Source organism: Bombus affinis, chromosome 6 (assembly GCF_024516045.1).
Source record: "Bombus affinis isolate iyBomAffi1 chromosome 6, iyBomAffi1.2, whole genome shotgun sequence".
NCBI classification, from domain to species: domain Eukaryota; kingdom Metazoa; phylum Arthropoda; class Insecta; order Hymenoptera; family Apidae; genus Bombus; species Bombus affinis.
Genome location: NC_066349.1, coordinates 9,239,799 through 9,262,510, shown reverse-complemented (window position 1 = coordinate 9,262,510; position 22,712 = coordinate 9,239,799). Strand labels below are relative to the sequence as shown.

Here is a 22,712-nt window from a genome sequence, read left to right as displayed (position 1 = left end):
CAGCATAAGCTTATACATTATACTTATACCTTTATTTATTTCAATATATTTTTCTAGTACAAATTCATTCACTCGTTCTTCTATCAGTCGATCTCAACAATAGTTTCGGAAGATACAGCTTGAAGATACAACTAATTTTTATACGAAATAATTTTAGCTTCGTATGTGATCCTTTTCATCATTGGCAGGTTGACAAACACAGATAATATATTATAATAATGTATCTGCTAATATAAATATTCATAATAATAATAACATTCATAATATTCTGCTCCTTTTTTTGGCTAAAATGTGATTACAAATCCTTTGAATATCAATAACACGCTAATTAATAATATTAATGAAGTATTCCATATACCTTGAATATTCTAAAGAAATCTGTCTGATCGAAGGTTCATCTGAGAAACAAAGAGGAACGAAAGACCCCTGACATTGAGTACCAGCATGAACACCTCAGGATCTCGAGTTACCCTTGCCTACCCGGATGGATGCACCTCTTTCGGGTGGTCCTATGGCGAAAAAAAACAAGAATTCAAAATGGTGGAGTGCCATAAGGGTGCAACGAACGGTTAATCGAACAAGGTCACGATCGATGATCGAGTCTCCTTATGAGATCTATTCCATATTTGTGGAGGATGAAATATCGTTGATATTTCTCCATTAATCCAACAATGGGCAAGCTGGTTCATTTATATCTGCGTGAAATTTCATTTTTTAATGTGTTCGAAGGAAAAGGAAGGGAGAAGAAATGCTGACTCTGTTCCCTAAAGAAAAGTAAGCACTGATGAATCCTTGGAACTGATTTTTGTTGAGAAGCTTTCTGAGATTCGCCTTGCTCTACTGCTGTAATGCAAATGAAATGCTATAGCAGAGCGTGAGTGCATATTAATATAACGTAAGGCAACCAACACTGACGCATACGCTGCCACGGACGTGTGATTATGTTCAGAACTCACGGAATCAGTAGCGACAGTTCTCCGCAAATATCTGAGAAACCAAGATTAATCGCTGGTAACTTGTATAGGAAAAAATAATCGAAATCGGCGAGATTGCTCTCGTTTCTTTTCTCCTTCGATTCTCGTCCTTTTTAAACTTTCTTCCGAATTCGTATTTTTCCTAATTAATCCTTAAAACATTCGACTGAAAAATATATCATACACTGAAATAGAGACTTTGATAAATATCTCGGAATTTTGTCAGATCTTTCGAAAGCCAAGGACGATACAAAAATTAGTCGTGAACGTAAACAACTCCGATTGCGAAAAGTGGAAAATATGTGACTGGCCACGGAAGGTTAAATTTATCGTCAATTTAAAGGTAATTGACATAATTATCCTTTAAACAAATTACCCTTGATTAAAGAATAATTGGTATTTTTATTCCAATCCAAACGAAGGATATATTCTTCACATTTCAAGAGAGCAATTAAAATCTAAAAAAGATCCTTTATCAAGACTGAAAAAAATAAAAAAAAAGCATAGCAAAGTTTACAGAAGTGTAACAATTGCTATTTCGAAAAGTATAATATATATTTCTTCTCCTTAATGAAAATCTTTATTATTGCCAGTTATATCGTTTGACATTGTAACTTCTCAATTTGCTGCAACTTTCATCGACTCTGTTACGTGTACCTAAAAGAACCTGGTGGATGGCGATCGGGATTTTCGATTTCGACCCAGAATCCCAATTCGATGTTTTCGCAATCACGATGGCGACTGTTGGAGAGTCGAAAGCGAGAGTCTCGACCAGGTCGAACCCAATACCACCGCCCAAGGTAGTGATTGGACATCTTCGTTTTTCGGAACACCACAGGTCGGCCACCTGCCTGATCATCCTGTTCGTTCGAGGTCGTTGCTCGATTTCCAAGATACTCGTGGAATTTCAGGAGAAATTCATCAAGTATTTTTATATGTAGACAGCGGAATTTTATGCACTCGAGGGAAACTCACAGATGGAGAAAAAATCATAGAATGCAAAACCGTATAAAATATGCAGAGTAGATTACTCATTATAATATTCAATAGATGAAACGTGTCTCTGTTTATGATTCATTTCTTTAGTTACGTTGAGAAAAACATAAATCGATAAGAATTTTCAAAGCGACAATTTTCCGGTAAGAAACTCTCAGCGTGACGAAAGTGAAGGTGCAAAACGTTGAAGGGTTGATGTTCTTCGTCAGAAAACGAATAAATAATTTTCAAAATAAAACGAGATATAGAACTGTTAGACGTAATTGGCTGGATTGAGACAAAGTTCACGTCTATCTTCGTAAACATCAAACACATGTTAAATTCTAATACCAAGTGACTCATAGAGAGTACAAGGTGAAGGTTGTAAATCTCAATCTGTCTGTGACATTAATATCTCAATGTCGATTGACCATTCATAAACCTAAACTATGGAAACATTAAAGTTCATTCGATAACATTATCGAGAAATTCAATGGGAAATGCGAGTACAATATTTCCCCGTTACTTGTATCAATGTTCCTGCGAATATTCTCACGAATTTCCGCTTGGATATCTGAGACTCACAGTGATATAATTCGGGAAAACGAATAAGGTTATAACGTGACTAAATCGAAATTCTCAGTATCCTGACTTACGCCAGTATGATTTTTAGCCTGCCATTTATCTAGCTCGAATCGCTCGTGTCAAAGCAATTTCCTCGCTCAAAAAAAAGGAAGGTCCTCGTATTATACGGAAATAAATCCATCCAATCGTACCTGCCGTCTTTAATGATAAAAATAAACGTCCCCTAAAAAGAGAAGGAAAGTCAACGAAGGAAAAGTGGAGCCCCACGTCGGAAACGGATAATTGGATCGGCAGCTAAGGGAAAGACAATTTCCGAAACGGATATGCCAGGCCGTTATTATCAGCCAGGCAGATTAAATGTTTCATTTTTAATAATTCGTATATTTGGTCAAGGCCTAGTCGACTGTCGAGGGTCATCGTAAAACGCACGCAGCGTCAGGACGGCGGCCAGGTGTTTCATGAGCGACGCAACAACGAGTCGATTTTCTGGGTCGTCACGCCAGACGGACACCCCGAATCCTGCGTTTGGCACATGACTGTCGGGAACACATTTTACTGCCGTCTATGTAGGTCACACGCGCCATGCGTGAACCTATGATATATTGTTTGATTGATGCCTCATGCTGATTTCTGCTCTACCTAAAACCAACGAATGTTATTCTTCAATCGTGGCATTAAAGACGAGTTGCGAGGTATTTAGAGACGTAGTATTAACTTGTCCGAAATGTTTCTTTCGTTTTATAAGGAAATAATAGACGCACAATGTTTTTTGTTTTATATTAGTTTATTGAATTATGCACGAACGTAATAATAGAAATAGAACGAAATGGATCGTACCTAATTCAATAAAATGATATAAAAGAGAAATTGTTGTTCATCTGTTATCACCTTATGAAACGAAAGGAACTTTCCGAACAACCTGATAGGTTCTATGGATTATTGGTAAAAGCATAATAAATAGAGGGCGGATATTGAGACATTTTTGAGAAATTCAAGATTCGAAAAATCTTCTATAATATAGGAAAATGTATATGATGTTCAAAACAGAGGCACTTACTACCACGTTTAGCAGACAAATCTCTGGTTAGATTGCGTTTCCTTAATTTTGTTCGTAGAAATATAAGAGCGCGCGAACGTCCACAGTTTAGTAGCAAAAATAGTTAGCGAAGCTTTGTTAAATTTTCTTTGATTTCTAATCTTTCGAATTTTTGAAATTTTCAAAATTTCCGATTTTCCAACATTCGAATTTTAGAACTTTTGAGTTTCTAGATATAGAGATATTCAAATACTTTAGTATTCAAATATTTAAGTTTCCAAATCTTTGAATCTGTTAATATAAAAATTTCTTCTGTTAAAAATTCTTTCTGTTAATATAAAAATTCTCAAGTTCGATATGTTGAAATTTTGAACTTTGCGAATCTTTTCGAACGAAAGATAAAGTAAATAATTATTTGTAAGTAACTTGCAATTTTGATAAATCTCGCTCGTTTAATCCAAACCAAGAACTATCTTATAAAACGTTTGCACAATTAAAAAATCATTTATGAATAATGGATAGATTATTCGAGTTCAATATCGTTTGATATTCAAGTTTCTGAATTTCCAACTGTTTGAAAATTAAATGGATCATTATCGACAAGTAACTTTGCAATTTTAATGAAGGTCGCTTGATTCAAATAAAGATTATTTTCCAAATCGTTTGGGCAAAATATTCTGTAATTGCAAATAAATCGTGAACAATGGATAAATGAAAAATGTGACGATAAAGAGAGCGGACAACCTGCGTGACTTCCAGGACGATGCAACAGCATCACGCTCGAGTTATCGAGTCAAACATTTAACTCGAAATTCTGTGTTTGGCGCATGACTGGCACGTAATTAAATTTCTTGTTAATTGCTCGACCAAAATCGACACTTTTCGGATTGGAATTTTGCCTGAAACAAGGCACTGACGATTGAAGCGATCGACTATGGCAAACTAAAGAAGAAAAGTGAAATATCAAAAAATAAAACGCAATAATTCGAACAGTACGCGAGTACATTTCACCTCGGCAAATATTAAAAATTTTTCAAACGAAAAGTTTATCCTCTTCCGATCTCGCGAGCTTATTGCAATTTTCATATATTTCCAACAGAATTTCTCCCGAATAGAAATATGAAATCTCTGAAAAAGCATATATAAATTTAAATTTCTTTCTTCTTTGCTTCGTCATAGAATCAAGGTCTGTTTCACCGTTTAATTCCTTTTCTCGTAATCGTATCGTTTCTCCGAATGTTCCGTACACGTTATTTCATGTGCTCCATTAAATCAATTGAAATATCTAATCTAATCTGGTACATCTTCTATATTTGCAATAAATTTTTTGTTACTTCTATATACATTTTGTCCTCAAATCACATCGATATAATCACGATAGTCGTGTCTCATCGCAGTGTTAATGAAAGTTCGAAACGTTTTACGTAACACGCATAACACATATATACAATACATGTATATATTATATAAATATAAATTTGTCGAGATAAACGTTCGAGTGTTTAATATACTTCGTGAGCCACTGTATAAACTAGAAACTTAGAAAAGTCCATTTCCTCAAGTGTATTTGCTATTATATACTTGATATAATATTAATTATATATTTGAAAGAAATAAAATAAAAACAGTGTAGGTGGCTGTTGAATACGGTTGAGAATAAAATATTTTATTCGGAATGGGTTAACGGGCACGAAGCATTGACAACGATGGTATCTTTCTTGAAAAATATATTTCACTTAATTGGCCTACTTTGAGTTACGTTTTCGTCGCAAAACAGGGATAAGGTGGATCGATCCTGACCGAGATCCCGCAAAAGGCAAGATGTCAGGCACGAGTTTGATATCTCGTAAAAAGCATTTCGCTGTGGCAGGTGTTACGAGACTGGGCAACCGCTGTTGTCCGTGTCCGAACCACCTGCTCGTTTTTTATTCGATGTATACCACGCGTTGTATTCACACTTCGCCGTCCCGTTCGCCCTGTTCGACGCCAAACGAGGCGGCCAGCCCTCCACGCACCCAAAAAACAGCCACGAGCCACCTTATTTCATCTGATGTTGAAACGCGTAGTCCTCTGGACCAAAAGGATCAAAGAAAAATAACTTTTCGACCAAGAGAAATCTAACGTAATACCATGAGATTGCGAAGTAACCTGTAACCTCTGACTTTCTTTTAATCTTATTGGAAGATGCAAACTAACATGCAAATTGTGGACATACAGGAGAAAAACGAGAAAAGTTACTGTTGAGATATGTGTAATTTTTGCGTGCTACGCTAAATTAGCCGCGAAGTAGTGATACACATATATGAGTATGAGTGTGTTGGAGTATGTGCGTGCACAAAGTCTCGTAAAACAGATAAATTCAACTGTTTCGTTGGTAGTGTGGTATAGAAGATGACGAGACAAAGAGAATGCTGAGACGCGTGCAAACGTATATCGATGAAGATCTTGTAAATCGCATTTATATACATAACGCATAAATACGTTTATTTCGACGATTAAGATCCACAATTTCCAAGTTACATTTTCTTACTTTTATTTCTTTACATGCAAACAGTTTCAAGATTCAGTGTGTTGTTGTCGATCAATCCCATATTATTAAAACTGTCTTTTATTTTATTTCATTTTATCTGTGGTTATCGACTATTGATGGTTCATATCGCAGAAAATATAGAATACTAAGCAAAATTGAATATCCTGAAATTAAATGATCCGATTGAAAATCTAGCAGGAACCTCCAAGCATCACCTACGACCATACAATTGAGATTTATATGGAAACCATGCACATTAATTTAACTAGTTACTAAAGAAAGCATAGCGCAAGTGAGAATGCTGCGATCTCACGGATTCGTCAAATTCTCGCGAGTTATGCCACATCGAAGAAATTTTATTTTACGAATTCACGAGATTCGAGAAGCATCAACCATCGTTTTAAAATTTACTGTCTCTTGAACGCACAGGATCGTGTTTCCTATACCCGTACCCATATTTCGTGTCTTAACGCAGACACCATTACCCTTCGTTTGCGAGCATTATTTCTGGCTGAACAGCGATTGAAAAAATATGACAGTAAAGAAGACGATGTGAAACTTATCGTACACCTTGAGCGTTTAAAAAGCATGTCTCTAACAAATCATTCTTAACACGAAGCGAACCTGTTTCTCGGAGCAGGTGGAACATCGTCAAGCAGAATACCCAAAATCCTAATATTAATAAATCTTTACGAGTTCTTTTTCTCTATCACTATGTAAATATTCGACAAAGGAAACATTTTTGGATAAGAATCAGCTTCTTACGCTTATCGAGTTACACGACTTTCCAGGTCTGTCTATTTGAAGTGGAAAGCATCGAAATACCCCGAGGAACGGTGGGATGCAGGTGCGACCCCCTTTTCAAGGTCCTGATACTTCACGCGCCCAGACTCTTTTACAAGGTGACGAAAAGAAGAGAAATCGTCCTTCGTCGATTTGAAGCGAACCACATTGTATCTGTCGCATACCAGATGATCGTCATCCAACAAAACAAACAGGTGATCTCCCGTTTGATGGAAGACAGATCGGTTATCTTGCAGCTTGCGGGAAACATGGAACAACTTTGTTCGTTACGCGTTAGCCCTTTCACTCGTTAACATTCCTCTGACCCATTAAGCTGCGTTCCATTGAAGAATATTATAACATATTTTTCTCACACGTCGATGCACGATAAAACAGAGAAAATTCTTTCGATGGTATTCAGGGCTATTAACGAAGCTGAGTAAAATTTTTGTGAAATTTTCAATTAATTTTTTCATTAATTTCTGCGAATAATAATTTTTGCGGTCATAAAAATATATCGCACCTAGACTATTCTTGTAAAATAAATTCTAACGTAACTAACATGAAGCGAATTGAACAAATCAATTTAACTTAATAAATTTAGATTTTTTTATAAAGAAGAAGGGCTCTGCCATAAGCTAAAGGGTCGTAAGATCTTTCCAATGTTATCTTACAGTTTGGAAAAAAATTGTTGTCACGTAGAAACCATATGTTGATGGAAAAAAAATATTACGATGAAAACACAGTCTTTAAGAGAAAATTGGAAGATTTAACAGATTTTATTAGGAATGATCATTGGATCAAATTTTTCCTGCCAGTTGTTTCTTCGTACCAGGCGTCATTTAGTCGAGCAAGACGGAAGTGCCGTGGTTAATTGACTTAGAGGGGGCGAAAGCAGCGCAAAATTAATTAAACCATTAACCCTTCCAGCTAGCCAGCCAGCCAGCCAGCCAGCGAATATTCCTAAAAGCTGTACCGCATTGAACGGTAATTCCCAGTCAAGGGTGCACTTTATGGGGGATAGAATACCCTCTAAAACCATTTGCAATGAATTACGACACGGATGGCAATCGATAATCGTCTCTCTGTTTACGATCCATCCTTGTCAAGGCTTGTCCAGTGATCGAAACTTCTGTACATGGCATGCGCCAACGTCGATTATATCAGTTCCGACAATAACGAAATTATGAAAAATAAAAGAATCTGTCTGTTGGCTAACATTAATCCTAAAATATTAATCGAAATATCTTCAAATATTTTTATTGTATAAATTTCAAAACATCACTGAAGATACAGCAATAGTCAATAACCAGACGTCAGCGTCATTCATTTTTAAAAACCACTAAAAATCATTGCACAAAATGTATTAAATTGTCCGAAAAGTATCTTTCTTTTACAGACACGTCTTTTACAACGACGTATCTTTATACAAACACGAAACCTAATCTATCGAACGTTGTGGTCTTTATTCTGATAGAACAAAATGCATCATACGTAATTCGATAAAATAATATAAAACGGAAGAAACTTCTCGGACGACCTAATACGTTGTATTGTATATATAAAATGTATATTGTATTGTACGTCAAATTTGTATCGTGTAACAGTAGGAAATTTTAATAAGAGAAATTCAATTCTATTTACTGCGAATTACTAGCCGATTGATCGCTCCGTTCGATATGGATTTATAAAATTGTAAACATTTTAACGTTTACTAACGTTGACACTAGGAAAAGAGTTACGACTTGAAACAATTGCACAGATCGCTGTGTATATTTGTCAGAGCAAAAACGTCCTCTGAAAAGATTAACAGCGCTCTCTTGGCACGGAAAGTCCATCGAACCAATGCTGAATACCGAGAGCAAAGGTAACAAGAGCGAAGAGACGGAGTAACGACCAGGACAAAAGAATCGAATAGACAATACAATAGGCAATCGTAAATACATATTTCCATTTGGACGACGGCAATTGACGCGAGCTCGTTGCATTTTGATGCTTGTAGTTAGAAATGGAACGCACGTAACAAGAGAGCCGTCTTTTTGTTTCGATCCGGTCCATTTAATTAGCCGCCGTGGCATGTTCGTGTTAACGCGAAATTAAGGACGACCGGGAATTATTAAATAATTGTTAAGGTCTTACGCGACATTCTTGTCGGCCGCTGCTTCACCTAGCCACCCTGACCAACCGAAGAACGGTGCCAAGGTCTGCTTGCTGGACTAAACTTCGATATTATATACACAAAGCATACACTGGCACACGGACGATCTAGAACGAAGCGTGGGCTAATGGACGAGACAAAGGTGACGAAGGGTGATCATCGGCGCGGAAAGATCAATTTTTCATGACGAATTTGATGACATACTTGTACGCTTATTTTTCTTTTTCTTTCTTCTCTTAGTATGGTGAAAGAGAGGACAAGAGGCCTTAAAAACCTGAAACTGGCAATTCGATAGTTCTCTTTGGAATATCAAGGGAAGAGAATATCATTAACAGATGATAATAATAGCACAAAGGTTTATTATTAATAGCACAGATAAATTAGAGTATAACACAATGAATTCGTGCTGCAAACGTAGATGTTTTATTCGACATTCTATAAATAGTATTAAACATGTGATAAGTTATTAAAATCGCTAATTAGAAAGCCTGGAAAGTCACTTGAAAATGTGACAAGCTAGCAAAATGACGATAAGAATAAACGAGCAATAAGCCAATGGCAAAGTCACAGTAATTTCACTAAGATGAAAGGGAATATTCTAAGTTTTGTGTATCCAAGTACTTAACTAGAAGAGGTTTGGTCGCCTGTAGCTAGTTCATGCTCAATTATGAGAAGTAGAAGAATCGTGTCAAGGTTCAACCGCGCTAGTATTAAACTAGCATTAAGTTCGCGTAGGATGCAGTCTTGTAAAGACACAGGTGCCGCACGCTCAACGCTGCTTCATCATAAATAAGAGAGGCAGCGTGATCATCGGCGGAATTAGTTGGATCGTCCCAGTTTTGTGAACAAATGACATCTATACGATATAGCATAAAACGTCCAATTTGGACTTTCGAATATTCGATCTATATTTTGTATGGACAACCTGAGGTATTTTTATGAGATATTAGAATGAACCACTGAAATCAGATTAATCCACTCCATTGTGATTAATTGTTTGGTTTGAAGCAATTGAATATATCAATCTACGATAAAATTAAAAAATGTCGAGAAAGTGAATAAAAAAGTAACTTTGATAATACGAAATTGATCGACGTATTCTTATTTATTCTCATATTATTTAGAAGCAGTTTACTGTTTATATCATTAAGAAACAAATTATTTATTAGTATAATAAGATATTGTGAAATTTGATAATATTTGCATTTCTTTCATTTTGCACAGTTGACGGATATTTTGATCGACTCGATATGTTAGTCTCACCGGAAGTTGAATATTAACCTCGATTAACACCGATATTCCTATACCGTGGCTCCTTGGTATGAATAATGTGCGGGTGACTAAGATTTCTTCCTCTTCTTTCTACTACTAATTCCCGGGTGATTTCATCGTGACGACCTCGCAAGACCTCGAACTCATTCCTCGCATCATGTCGTCCTATTTACTCGACTAATCCAGCTACGCTAATTTCAACTTTGAATCGAAATCGTTGCAGCCTCTTTTTCTTCAAATTCGGAGGCTAATTTTTAAACACATATAATTGCTATCTTTTATTACAGCTTGGAACATTATAATGTCGTTTAAAAATCGATACTAGAACTATTAGAATAGCCAAAGTGACTGGTAACTTGATTTACAAAATATTTTTAAGGATTCGTGTAATTTTTGGCAAACTACATCAACAAAAGTTTGCGACAGTTTGTATTCTCCTTTGAATTACGCTTCTGTTCACATATTTCTCATTTTGTTTTCTTTCGTATACCTTTCGTATACCTTTCATTTTTCCTAAATCGATACATAGTTTTAACGTTAGATACAATAGATAGCTATTTGAATTTATCGTAACCTTGAGTATTTGATATAAAATTCCTCTTTGATGTATCTCAGCACGTGCTAGCAACTCGGAATACCCTCTCGTTATCAAAGGAATTCCTAGACAAGTTACATAAAGGCTTTGAATGAACATCACTACCACAGGATCCTTCGAGATACCAAATTCTTTAGAAAGGACCCTTCTGCGCTATACTGTACTATATTAAACGGTCAAACATTCCAAGTTAGGAGATACAATTTTCTCGGAACAAAATTCTTCTATATAGTAAAACGTATCCTTAAAAGTGTATTAAAAAAGATCTTGCTTTTATCAGGTTTTACGTTTCATTTTCATTATTTTACACATGTATAGTTGTACGAAAGTACTATTAAACGTAATATACTCGAAGCCAATTTAAGTATAGTACGTAAACGTGGTAATATTAGATACGTTGATAAATGAAATAGCATTTTAATTGATTATATATAATTTACTTTAGACATGTTGCCTCTCATCTTTCGTTTACACGAACAATTTCAATATATTTACATATTTCGATCGAAGTTCAATTTTTAAAACAAGTTATTGACTAGACTTTTGCATATCATCGGATCATTTTCCATATCCTTCATATTTAATATAATATAACTTTTCACATATTCGAGAGTTTATTATACAAGTGTCACATACTCGATAACAGGAGGTCAAATTTGATCAAAATAAGCTTTAGCTCGCCAGAATGACGAAAGCAGCTGTTCTCTCGCTGTCAATGTTCCTTAATTGCACATTCGTTATCGATCGTTTAGATCCAATGTATTTATAATCGCGTCTAGTTGAAGCTGTTAGTTTCTCCCGAGGGGGCTACATTCTCTTCGTGAGAAGTTCATCTTTTGTATTTTCTTATCGCAAAGGATAACTAACCCGTGAAACAATTACAAATTTCATTCGCTTTTAAAAATATTTTCTATGGTTGGTTTCGTGAGCTCCAAGAATGAAATATGTATTTATACTCATTAGCGTTATATAGTTCGCGTATCGGTGCTCGAATGGTAAGCGTTTCTACTAAGAACGCGAATCGATAATTGTCGAACAATCGGAACGATAACTGTTATCGTGAGCTTGCGAGCATAAAACTCGAAGTTCGTAGGAATCAATCGGGAAAAAATGTATATTAAATACAGTAGTATAAAAGATGGTAAACAAATAAAATCCAATTTATTAAAAACACGATCACAAATAGATATTAAACATAAATTAGTAGATATTAAAGAAGGCTTCAAGAAATATACACAAATTATCAAAATATTTCATTTAATACAGAAGACAAAAAATTTGTTAATCAAACAAAGAAAATTTTTTCGATGTAAGGGCAAGAAAAATATCAGGTCGTCGTTTACCCAATAAATTGTCACCCTAAGGACTTTTATTGCGGTAGATATCCGGCTGTGGTACCGGTATCGGCGATAATCGAGCTCCGACGAAGCGAGAAAATGTCGAGGTTCAAAAACACCATATCCTAGCGATCCTTCCGCGAACTACAAGGACGTATGGGGTCAGTATGCGTGGGTTGTTGCACCGGCTAGAGCGACGGATCGATGCAGCTTGCAGAGCAGGGTGCACAACCCGGCTAGCAACGACCTACCACGTTTCCATTCTCTCGAACACAGCAACAGGCAGCTATTTACGCGGCTCTCGTTAACGGATTATTATCAACATTGTTTTTTCCAAATCGAATTATGTCGTGTAATCGTATTTTGAGGGGATCGAGCAATAAGTTTGATCCTCCTAGAGATCAGAGAACAAGAAATAAAAATCTGCGAAACGTGTAATTTTTATCAGAATATGAAGGTGGACCAAGAGAAGTTTAATAAGGAGAAGGATAATATAAAAAATCGATGAAGTTCCTTGCGAAAAATGCATAGATGTACGTACTTATATTTCGAAATTATTCAGATAACAGTTAATTATTGCGAAAAAATTAAGATGGATTACATAGAAAATTCTGTGAACTCGTAATATCATTTACGATAGATACGAATGATAACAGATACAATGAAAGACAATATAGAGAAGAAAATGTTTGATTGAGAAAAGAAAGAAGAAACTATCTAATTACTGAATTAACGTTATCATAATGCTACTTAATTGTCCGTATCATCTACTAGACCGAAGATTTATTATAGATATAGAATGTAAAATTTGAACGATAGCGACAACAATTTTTATTATACCATAATGTGTTTTTTTTTTCTATAGCGTAGAATTTCAAATAAAATAATAATTTTCTAATAATTTTCCAAATGTATTCGTTTCGTTATTCTAATACTTATAAACGAGAATGCGTGTTATTAATTTACATTCTCTGTCAAAACATCTAAATACAGCGGCTTTGAAACATTGATTCTCTAGTTGCACATAGCACGAACGGCTTCAAGGGTGTCGCAGCGAAAGTAATTAATGTGTCGCATAAACTTGCGTCGTTGTTAATAATTTCAAATTGCATTGCTCAAAACGAGGGCAATGTGTATAGTGTATCGCTCTATACGAGGACACGTGTTTCCCTTTGTTTCAGAATATGGAAAATTAATGCTCGATGCTTAATGTAAAACAGCCGAGTTATGAAAGCAAACTAATTTGCCAGGTTCTTTTCCAACTCGTAACGCTTTCATCCTCGAGAAGTTAATTACGTTTTTACTTCAATCTTAAATTCGCCTTCTTCCATTCCTTCTCGTTGAGTAATTGAGTTTAAGTGTAACTGAGGGAAAATGCGTGCTTAATATAATCCCTAAATCGATGAGTCTCTGCCAGAGGTTGAGTTCAGACGTCGGCCAAGGGTAATTAAAAGAATGAAATGAGAAAGAAAAGGATGTTCGAACGTTCGATGCCAGTCGAGGCTTTCCCCTTTAACGAGAGGCGCTTTTCTTTTTAATTCCTCGTTTCGTCGGCAAGTGGTGTCAGTCGCCAGCCAGACACTCCACTTGTCTTTTCGTTAAATGAATCGCACCTGAGCACAGACCTCGCCAGGTTTAATCCTCTGAACGTAACATTTGTTAACGTAAATTGAAGAACGCTTACACGAATGTTGAAGCTAAGTGTGGCATTTTAAATTTTCAAAAATCTGTATACACATTGTCTTGTATTTTAAGAGTTTTATTTATTTATTATTTTGCAAAGACACATATTATTTGCGAGAGTTTGATCAATCGAGTAATTATGATTCAATTATTTAGTATTTTAATTTCACGATTTGCGTGTCTTTGATCTTTTGAGAGAAAATCCTCTGAATTTTTAGATTTTTAATTTACGAATGTCCGATTTTTGGACGCACAAATATTCTGATTGCCATGTTCTCTGAGCTTAGAGTATTTAAATAATCGAATTTCTAATCTTTGAAACTTCTAACTTCCTAAATTCCCAAATTACCAAAGGCAAAGAATGTTCAGGAAATTGGTGGTATCCTGGAGGAAGGGCAATTGGAAATAAATGTCGCTGTTTAAATTCCTCGGGATCCTCTGATACACAATCTTTGACGTTCGTGTTGACCTTTGCGGGTTTTCACGTGTGGAACGCTAGCGCAGCCGAAATGAATGCAAGTTTCCAACAAGAATAGATTAGTGAAGAATAAATCAAAGGTTAAAAGTGGAAAGTCACGGGAGACATTTCTATTCGATGCTACTTCTTCGTTACGAATACACTTCGATTTCAACAAAAGACTAGAAATGTGTTGCACGATCCTTTCATTAGAAACGTTAATATTCACCTAAACATAACGGTAGGTACTTCTTTCTAAAAATTATTCGTGTTTCACTTTTATAAAAAAGTTCTATTCGCACGTAACATGTATAAATTCAAAATTTATTTATTTATAATAAAGTGAACCACAGAAAGTTTTTTACCGTTCATAACGTTGTTTATAAAATTGCATAATATTCTGCATAATTAATCGATTTTAATGTAATATAACAACAAAGACAGACGAACGTTATATTCAATAGACAGAATGATAGGGTCGTCATTTAGGAGTTCATGACCGTGAAAATGGTGGTCTACGATGACATCGAGAACACCCCTTCATTGAACAGAAACTACGCGATGACCTAACAGGGGCGCTTCCATTGAAATAGAAGACTGGTGTCTTAAAAATTTTCAAGGTCTGGGTGGACAAAAATATCTCAACAGGTTCGTACGTCACTCGTAGATCTGACCTTTCGATTGTACCCTTCACGAGAAAGACTTATCTCTTACGCTATAGATATGCGTACAAGTAATTGTTATTTTTAAATGATACACTAGAAGCTTAATTATACTCAATGCGATTTTACTGGCAGCAAAGATCAAACAGCAACGAATAAATAACCAAGTTGAAGAATCTTTTTTAAATTTTCACAGTTCATTTTATTTCTTTTAGCTTGATCATATACGATTATTAATTAATCCATGCAACTTATAGTAACTACTCTAGAAATGAATTGATTACGCCAAACAGGATGATAATTACGTATCTTTCTCCACTGAAAATTTTTTTAAAAATGTGTCTACGTATATCGAACCAAACAAAAATTTTCTAAGATTCCTGAAACAATCGAAGACGTGAAGTAAGTATATTATACTAAAAAATTGGTCAATTTAATAACGAAAAAAAAGGACGTTGTATCTGAAAAATCACAAGGCACGCGAACGGACTGCAAGATCAGCCCTACGAAGAGAAAGTGGAGAAGTCAAGGTCGTCCCTTGGTTTAAAGAGGAAACTTTCCTTCTACAAACGAGGAGACGATGCCCCCGAGAAATTTCTAAAAATACAGTCGCGATGTATCTTCATCAGCCTTCATCCCGAAACATCCTCGGTTGAACCACCCTCGCAATACATTATTAAACGAGCCTGTTCCCTCACTCTTTTCTTCTGCTTCTTCTCCACTCTCCATCGCTTAACGTGACGAGAAAATCAACCGTCCCAGCAATTTACTTTCGCGATAAAAATTAAAGGGCTCTTTCTCTCGAGCTAACTTTCCTACGTGAACAGAATGATTCGTCGCAATTGTGCAAAATAAAGGGAGAGAGAGAGAGAGAGAGAGAGAAGAGACGAGATCCTAAGCAAAGTCTACTTTAACTCTTTCAATATTAAGTATACGTAATATATGTATGTATGTATATATAATGAGCTATGTAATTAGCTAATACGAACATTTATGCAAATTCACGTTATTGCGAATATAATTAAAGATATGAAATCCAGCAGAGATTTGCTTAAGTTACCAAATATAATGAATACTATACTTTTAATATTCACTATATTGGAAGAGTCATAGCGATTAATAAATACTAGTTTTTGTAAAATAGAATTCCCTAATTGTTACAAAAACAAAAAATCGTTATTCTTTCGTCGTTTCAAGTTAATTGAATTGACAAATTTGAGCAATTAAGAAAATTAAAGGTACGATACTTCTAAGAATTGAGGTGCGTGAAGAAATCCCAATTCTCAAAATCTTCATTCACACCGCCTACGATCCGTGACCTGTCGTTTATCGACAAAAGGAATATTTTTCCAGAGAACTCGCAGCTCCAGAAAGATAGGAATGCCGAATGGCTTGACACTGATAGAATTCGTTTTCGAAACATCTACTACGCTTAATCAGCTCTCAGCCTCGATTTAAATCGTTCAGGCGAAACCAAGGGGTTGCTTTGCATGCGAAAATTCTCTCTGGGGGAAAATGGACGACAAATGGGGAGGAAGCCAAGGCCCCGAAAATTCACGGACCAAAGTTTTCCAAGCTGTGGAACAGAGAGGTGGCAGCCGAAGCGAATATATAGGAAAGGGATGAAGATACGAGGGAAAGAAAGAGCCGGAGTAGGGTAGCGGTATCATTCTCGCTACACGGCCGACCTCCAAATTCCCCAAGAACACGCACGTGGCCCTTGTACGCTCGTGCTTCTTCCTTTCCAAGGACGAAACATTTTCACCAGGCTGAAATGGTAGCGTGGCCGTTCGAGGAGGGTTCGAGAGATAGAAATCTGAAGTCTCTGCCGTGTGGTAGGGTAAGAAGGTTCATTAATCACGGTCGGCTTGAAAACAAAATCCAGCAATTCGATCGACTGGCAATCGTCGAAACGATGTTCAAGGAAAGTTTAATTATGTTTGTTAGGTAAATTAATCGCGCGATTTACAAGATACGACGTTTCAGCTTTTATCGTTTCATATGACGCAATGTATTATTGGTATTATTGATCTGTTATATGGTCTATTGTATACAAGATGACTCAGTGTAACCAGTAGATATTTTAATTAAATTAATTATTAATTACTAGCGGCTCTTTGTATATAAATAAATTGATACCTTTTGCGGTGATTGCTCAGCTGCATCGACTAATGTTATAAAAAATGTACGGTGTCACTTAGAAAACTCTAAGACGCCTTGATATCTCACAAAATATAACATGTTAAAAAGTTAAACTATATTTGCCTGATCAGATCTCCCTAATCGATCCTAATACGATCAATTTAATTTCGAACATTTTTTCGATAAAGTCGATAGGTAACGAGTTGTTTCAGCTGGTCGTTCTTACCTGCTCAGCCTGTACGAAATAATTTCGAATTCTATGATTTTATATCCTATGATCCTGTAATTCGTTTCAAAATAAAGAAAATCCAATAAAAATCTGCAAATGAACTTACTGCATAAGCGTATTCACGACCTTACGTTTTAATTGAAATTCTATCGTAACGAGCCTGCAAGAAGATAAAATCTCGTCAGCTAATTATTTCGTTTTTCTTCTACCCCGTTAACAGAACTTCTTGTCGCGAGGGAGGCACGGACATTCCTTTTGAATTTAATTAACAAATATTCAAAGGAGAGGAAGAAGTAAAATGCTTCAACTTTCAACGAACGTCGGTGTTTCCCAACTTTTCATCGTAGAGAAGTTTTTGTCCATTCGGAAAATCGTATTTGCCATTGAACAGAGGAAGAAAGAAACGAGAAAAGACAGCCGCGAATTAGAAGCAAAGAAAACGTGCCTCTGATAAGCTAAGGGCCAAGGCCAAACGAACTCGACGACAAAGTGGAATTTACCCGTTCAAAATCATTCTTCCGCTGTTTTTCCTCGATTTCTTAATACGTCTGTTGTCACTTGGAAATCCTGCATAATCCGCTTTTAACTCGCCTTTTAAATACAAAACATCCATTCTTCGCGCATTTGCATTACGAAAATAAGCCACTTGCAAAAATTTGAAAAACGAACCCTCACGTGGTATAGTTAACTTAAGACCCTTGATTTTAAGGTCTTCTTGTAACGTTACTCCGCTAAAACTCCTCGACGCCATACATTTTTATAAACATATTATACGTACTGTACGCAGTCGCTATAGTGATTATCACGGTCAAATTTTAAGCCAATTTGAAAATATACTTATTGAACAAATTTTTTTTTTTTTTTTTTACTAAATTTACTTCTTACTTACTTTTTTTTTTACTTTTACTTTTACTAAATACTTTTTTTTTACTAAAACTTGGAAAAACAGTATGAATAGTTTTGCTCTAAACATACGATTAAAAGGTTCTCGTAAATGTTGAAATACTTTGGTAAACCATCGTATGTTTTATAATTTCTTGGAATACATTTATACAGGTTGAATTTTGATATCGTTGGAAGAAGTTTATCGCAGTGAAAATTCTTGTCTGATAATAATGCGATTTAAGAGCGAGAAACTTAGCCACTCTGCTTATTCTTCCCCGAGGGTAGCCTCTTTTTTTTGTTACATCGTTGTAGAGCCCATCAAGGGGCTAGAAATTGCCTCGAGACCCACCGAGGGAATTTTTGTAGAAATTGGATAAAATCGTTTCTCGCGACGTCTTGGACCCTTTCGTTTCCATCGTAATCTGACTTGATTTTTACAAACCTTTTTTTATCTGCATACAACCGCGTAAAAAGCAATCTTCAGGCTTTTATTATATCGTATTTCGTGCAATTCTATTTTCAATTAACCCTTTTCTCGCAACCTATCGCTTACGTTCATCAAGATAAAAAAGCTGAAACGTCATGTACGAATGTTCGTGCTACTTCCAAACATTATTAATGACTGTAATTGGTGTCGCCGGATCGTCGATGATTCACAATGGTTCCACTTAAATTACCTAATGATTGCGTAATTTGCTTTAACATGTAGCCTGTATTTTGCAAAATACTCGAACACTTATCAAACCTTGGATGGTAGGATTTTTCTAGGGACTGAATTTGGAGCAATGGGTAATTAGTGAAAGAAGAATAAAATATTTAATAAAAACGATGGCAAACTGTAATAAAAACAACGGAAAATAAGTAACTAATTAACTACTAACAGATAATTATTTATTTTGATGTAGCATATGTTCTGAGTAACCGAACTCGAAGCTGATCTAAATGATCGTCTAATGATACCGGTTAAAAATTAAATTTATTAAATATAAATATCATTAAGAAAAATTACGTTTATATAATTACTCGTTGTATTACAAATTATTCATAAAATAACACAGAGCAGAATGAACAATCTGCTTATGCGTTTTATAGAAAGAAAACCTGAATAATTTTTTCGCTACTCCCGCATCAAACAGTGCGCAATTTGTCCACCTCTAAACACGTCGATTGCTCGTCCGAAACGAAACCCACTAAGCATGTAAATATTGTATCCATATCGTGGCCACTAATAACCATAAGATGGATTGATGGATGGGAGATAAATCGATAAAACAAGTAAATAAGAAAGGACAAAAGCCAAAGCGAAGAACAGAAACGCGAACAGTTGGTAAAAGCTTCGAACTGAGCTTTTCTATTCTGCCTTTTCTTGATGTGTCTCTCCACGTGGCTCGATAAAGTCAAGCCGTGCACGCGTGCGGTTTGTTTCCAATTCTTCGACGACAATGCGCGTTTATCTTTTATTGATTTTCATTTCCCCTTGCCGACCTTTCGTCAAACTGCGAAACAATCGGTCTGTTTTCCACGAGAACGCGTAACCTGCTTCGTTATCGCGGATGACGAACGTCCTTGCCACTGTCAGATATCTGCTCTATACGCACCTTCGTTTAATTCATGTAATCAACAGAACTGTCTCGTTCCTCGTCGACCGACTCGCTTAATTGTTGCAAATTATCACGAATTCGCCAAGCGTAAGGAACTCACACCCCTCGATCGCGAATCGTACGATCTAATTAATTTCTATCGCCCCACTGCACACCCTCCTATTTGAAATCGTGTCTCAAACAAGTCAGCGTTGTATTACGCTCGTAAATCATTTCGATGATATTCGTTTCGACCTATTATTTAGGCGTGCAGATGATGTATTTTGATGAGAACTAGAGAAGGCATTAATTTTCACCATTTGACATTTTTCTCCTTTTTTCTTTTTTTTTTTTTTTTTTTTTTGACGGTGCGAATTCATTGGTACAATTGTTTGTAACGTAATTATTCATAATGTAATTATTCATGGAATAGATAAAATACAGATACAGATACTGGTAAAACAGAATTTGGAGGAAGATAATAAGGCAATGAGGTGATAACGTTTCGATTTTAAAGGACTTTTCAGGATCGATGGAATCAAAAAAATGTTCAGAATGCAAAAAGTTAATTCATTAAACTCGTTAAACGGCCACGAGATATAAATCCAAGCGCGCCACCCTCTTGTATCTTAAATTATGCCAGGACCAGTGGTAGTAATGCGATAAAACCTTGAGAAAGATTGCATATCAGTCTCCAAAGAATTGTTTTAAAGGAAAAGATTTTTAATTTATAAATTCATAGTGATTTCTATCGCTAAGAAGAATTTATTGCACTTTCTAGAGTTATCTGATTCTGTAAAATGTTGAAGAAAAAAGAAACAATCTCAACTTTCTCTCGCCTTGCTCCCTGATATAAAAGTATCTCGAAGGGAAAAATCAACTTATGCAAGGAAAGATAAAGTTCATTGTTCACGAGTGGTAATTATCACAATAACGGTTATTAATAATAATTTACAAGAGTTGAAAAATCGATCCTCAGTTTCAATGCCAAGCCGTATTTTACACTCGTTCGTCCATGTATACGCCGGAAAAATCCGCTTCCGCTTAATAGGTAGATATACAAATTAGTTAGAATTCCGATGATTGTTCACGCGCTCGTGGCTTCGCTTATGTTCCTACCACCGTCTTCCACGTGCAACATTTACGCTGTGCAAACGTTTAACGTAGAATAGAAAAAGTAATGATATAGATTCACGGGTGAAGGCCAAAGGAAAACGGCACGTGAATGACAATCGTGCGTTATCAGCCGCGTGGCGCAAATAGTCGTATTAGCGTTAGGAAACGGTGCGTCAGCGCCACCAAGTTCAAGGACAACTCTCCACGTGATCATGTATCTTGCCTCTTGAATTATTCAGGCAGCCGAAAATTTTACGGGAAACAAATTCGTAAATAGAAATTCCACTTACCTGATTATATAGACGTTTAAGAACGTCAATTTTCTTGTACGTTTCAAAGTCAGACGTAAAATTTATAACGCACCATCGTCGTTGTATCATTCGCGTACAAATTATTTATAACGATCATGGAAATCCAACTAATTTGTTCGTGAAAATGCAATCATTCGTTTGGTTCGTGCGATCCTTTGGCAGTTGCGTTAAGATATGCAGAGTTAAAATGCCAGGACAAATTGTTAGAAGCTTAATAGTTCGTAATTTCAAAACGAGGTACTTAGTCGATGCAACGTAGTTTGTAGATTATGATAACGAAACGCGGACTGCGCGGCGCCTTATGCTTGAAATCGAGCTGCGAAGCAAAGTAATCTTATTTATTGTTTACTTCAAGGGCATTGTCAGTGGAAAATCGACGCAAGTGGAATTCTCCCGAGAAATTCAAAATCGTATCACCCGTACCATTAGAAAGGGACGCGTTGATTCGTTAATTTCATCAAATATACATTGCACAACAATTTTTAATCGGTCACAAGATTAAAATTTCAACAAAAGTTGGATGGATCGCGTTAAATTATATTTATGCGTTCCCCGCGCGTTATTTATATAACTTATCGATTCTAATTTTATCGGCTTCTAATCATTCGCGGCAGCAAAGATTACAAGAAAAATCGCAATGAACAAAGAATCGAACATTGATACATCGATACATTGAGTCATATTACGTTTACGCAAAAATAATAGCGCCTATATATATATATATATGGAGCACGCATTACTCAGCGATTGATATCATCCTTTCCGTGAAATCGTAAACGCGGCCGTATATCTAAGACGATTGAAAGAAAATCGAGATGAAAAACCGGCGCGGCGCCTAGATGAGTATCGCGTTTAATCTGACAGAAAAGCCGACGATAACGATAAGAGGATTCCGTAGTGTTCGAGTTAAGATCGATACTACGATCGGTTTCTCTGTGCCGAGAAAAAAGGAAAATATTAAAAGGGAAGTAGAATGAAGAACGATAAGATCGATATAAAGAAACGTGACTTTTTTAACCTACTACTTGTGTAGTTTCATCATTGAACGATATTTCAATGGCGTCAAGAAAAATAATTGAACGAATCGATTTTAATGATTTAATCTTGTTTTGCGACGTTTTTAATTACTGCCGATCCCATTATTCTAATATGATATAACATACACACATGCTTCGAACGAAACACGACATAATTGTAAAATACAAATGCAACGATGCATGAACTAATAGAAAATTTGTGGTAAAATTAGTAGAACTCTCCTAGCTACCGAGCTATCGAAAATTATTTTTCAAGATGATGTTTAATAATTGATGAAAATAAATATAACATTTTATTTGGAATTTCGCGAAGAAAAGATACAAATATAATTACATGTATGACGTGAAAATAAATTTTCTGTAAT

At 35.8% G+C, this 22,712-nt stretch overlaps 1 long non-coding RNA gene across 5 annotated transcripts in view; it reads right to left on the bottom strand.

The window, feature by feature from the left end:
• Positions 1-22,712, bottom strand: part of LOC126917905 (uncharacterized) — a 124,968-nt gene that overhangs the window by 65,448 nt on the left and 36,808 nt on the right. The window contains exon 5 of one of the 5 annotated variants that reach the window (XR_007711118.1): positions 2,895-3,173. The exons of the other annotated variants lie outside the window; for them this stretch is intronic. This is a non-coding gene — a long non-coding RNA (uncharacterized LOC126917905). Of the gene's footprint in view, positions 1-2,894; positions 3,174-22,712 lie in introns of those variants that run through there. 5 annotated transcript variants of the gene reach the window in all.